Source organism: Malus sylvestris, chromosome 7 (assembly GCF_916048215.2).
Source record: "Malus sylvestris chromosome 7, drMalSylv7.2, whole genome shotgun sequence".
Classification (NCBI taxonomy): Eukaryota; Viridiplantae; Streptophyta; class Magnoliopsida; order Rosales; family Rosaceae; genus Malus; species Malus sylvestris.
Window position 1 is genome coordinate 21,252,330 of NC_062266.1, and position 3,191 is coordinate 21,255,520.

Sequence of the window (3,191 nt, forward strand, 5' to 3'; positions counted from 1 at the left end):
CGAAAGAGTTGGGAGTCGATGTGAGAGCTTTACACGTGGTAGGTGAGAGGGGTTTGGGTGGTCCATCGACCACAAGAAAATAGATGAGGTTTTTGTCTTCTGTTTTTTCATCTTTTTTAAGGAAGAATTTTGTCCAATTCAATTCACAATTTCTATTTAAACTAGTGACATTTTTGAAAAGAGAATAATTAGGTTAAACAATATATTGTACGATTTTAATCGTTCATGCGTTAGAATAAACATCATATTATTCTTCTTATAATCAACTCCTTATAAAAATCCTATCATTAGTTTTTTGTTTGTAAAAAGTTCATTATGTTTCGAGAAATCAAAAGTAATAGCATAATCAAAGTTTAAGAAATTAAGACTGTATTGAAATTATACACTTTTTTATATAGATGCCATAGGCTTTAGTTTTATTTAGGTATTTTGTAGGCGAGTGTCTAAAATCAGACTCTATAAATTATAAATAAAGGATTTTGGTCTCCTATAAAAAAATAAAGATCATTTATGCATAGCATAGTCCAAGAGAACTCACTTTAGTGCAAAAGATGTTTGAAGACAAAAATATTTGAACACAAGGTCTAGAGTTCATGAATAACATGAGCTCCAAGGTCCTTGGAGTTTTCTTTATAGATTAAATTAATTGAAATTAAATAGGTCAGATAGGATTCAAATTTCACCTTTTTACTTAATACCAAACAACTCTTACTCGGAGAAAACGAGTCAGAGATAACCCCCTAAATTTGCACCCAAATCATATCAGAGGGACTTGTATTTATTGAATAAATCAAATGGACTACAATGGAGGAGAGATTAAATGGATCTTTCGGTGTTGCATACATTGGATTACCAACTGAATTAACAAATAGGTAGTGGACAAATGTCAGTTGACGATTGCATTGCCAAGACCAAAGTTTAGCATGCTGCAGCGTACCAGAGCAGCAGGGTATCTTTCCCTCCCGGCTCTTTCGCACTTAACGGAAACCTAACTACATCTGATGACGTTGCCCCCTACCAGACGTAACGTAGCACACCACCATTGGCGGGCTGCTCCGGGGCCCACCAATCATGACCTTTTCATGTGAGAAATGATCTCCTCGCACGGACGGAAAATTAGTTGTTTACTCTCTTTTCCAACATGTGCGCACTTTAGAGAAAGGCTAAAGAACACCAAAATGGGCCAAAAGGCTTAGGACACCGTAATGGCCTTAAAATATAGGTCCAGCGTCGTCTGGGCACTGGAGAAAATGGAAACTAAAGATGTGGCAATCCTTCGGCCTTCAGATCTTGTTGGATGGACAAGAACAAAACGTTTTTCATAGTCTTGTAGGTAAAATAAACATGCAGAGGATCCTAGTCCTTTGGGGATAGCATGAGGTAAAACCCTCAGTTCATAACTTTTTAATACAACAGTATTATTTAAACACGAAAAAAATTAGGAATTCGGTTAAGTCTTATAATGGATCTACCACAATAACTTAGTATTGAACTCGTCGTCAAACCTAAGGCATTCATTTGCAACTTGCAAGTAAAGACAAATAACACTAGATTGTTGTACTAAGTATCATATTGATTTTTTTTTTCTTTTATTTTTTTATTCTTTTTTATTTTTGCTTTTTAACTAAGAGATCGGGTCAAATTACTGCATGAAATCGTAGAACTATAGAAAGGCCTCATGGGCGATGCTGGGCTATAATTTTGGGTACTGTTTTTCATTTGTTTCTTCTGACCCAGACAATGGGAATTTGGGCTTTCTAGTGGAAGCCCCAAAATGATTATTGCCTTTAGGTCTGTCTAGTGGCAGCCCAAAGTAAGTCCATGACCCACCGAAAAGAAATTCTAAATCCATCATGATTGTTTTTGAGATTTTTATTATTATTTTATTTTCTTAATATATCATGGATTTCATTCGTTGGAGAAAACATAGGATAAAGAGTAGTAAAAGAAATACAAAGGGGAAAGAAAAGAGATGGCAACTTTGGGCCTCTCTAAACATTGGGTTGTATTTTAGAATATGTTGCAAACTTAAACAAGTGTTCGGTTTGAAGAAAGTTGGAATATAGTTTTATGACACAGGAATAGATTTTTCTATTACAAGTAGAAAAAGAATTACAACCCGAAAAGAATAAACAACTAGAAAAAGAAAAGCTATTACAACTAGAAAAAGAATTACAACCCGAAAAGAATAAACAACTAGAAAAAGAAAAGCTATTACAACTAGAAAAGCTATTAAAATTACAATTAGAAAAGGAAAATGCATGGACACCTATTGAGCTTCGTTTGAGGAAGTAGTTCAACCTCTTATAAGCTCTTGCACGATTTGATCCCTCAACAATGTGGGACACATGTGACCTTTGCACTTTACACGTGAGACAACCTGCTCTGATACTATAAAAAAAATTGGAGTTCCATCATAAAACCAAATGACAATATGGATAGTAGCCAACCTCTTATAAGCCTTTGCATAGTTTAGTCTCTCACTGATGTAGGATTTTGTCCTCACAGCGTTGAGTTTAAACAAAAAAAACTAAATCTAAAATCAAGGCGGCGTTAAGTTTTCTAATGTTTGACATATGGTAATCATCCATACGTTTAAGCTTCTTAGGTAGTCAATGTTTAGATAACTTATTCAACAGACAAGCACATGTATATCCACCATGTGTCCAACACGCATAACACGAGACAATGCTAACCTTAATGCGATATACACCGGCCTTACCAAAAAATCAATGCCCAATTGGTTTTTCAAACGGCTAGGAACTTTGTTTAAGGATTAAGTGACTATAATATGTCTCCTCTCCCTAGCCTTGTTTTGGACATTGCTTCCATATTTAAAAAGGAAAACTAACGAAAAGTCTAAAAAAACTTAAATTTTAATGAAAAAAGATAAATAAAGGTGTAGTGAATAGTATCAGAGAAAGGTAAAAATGTGGTTTTTCGTTAAAAATGAACAATATCGGAAGTGTTTTTGTTAAAATCCCTATTTTAAATCATATAAACTCATTCTTAGCATATTAATTAATTAATACATAGTTGTTACATAATATCCAATATTACGAAATTAACTTTTACGGCACAACTCCAACAACCCTACTATATATGAGCCCCCTCCAACAAATGTCAAGTTTTCTTCTTGTAGGCTTTTGCCAAGCGCACAAACTACAAACAACACCATCTCATATTTAAAC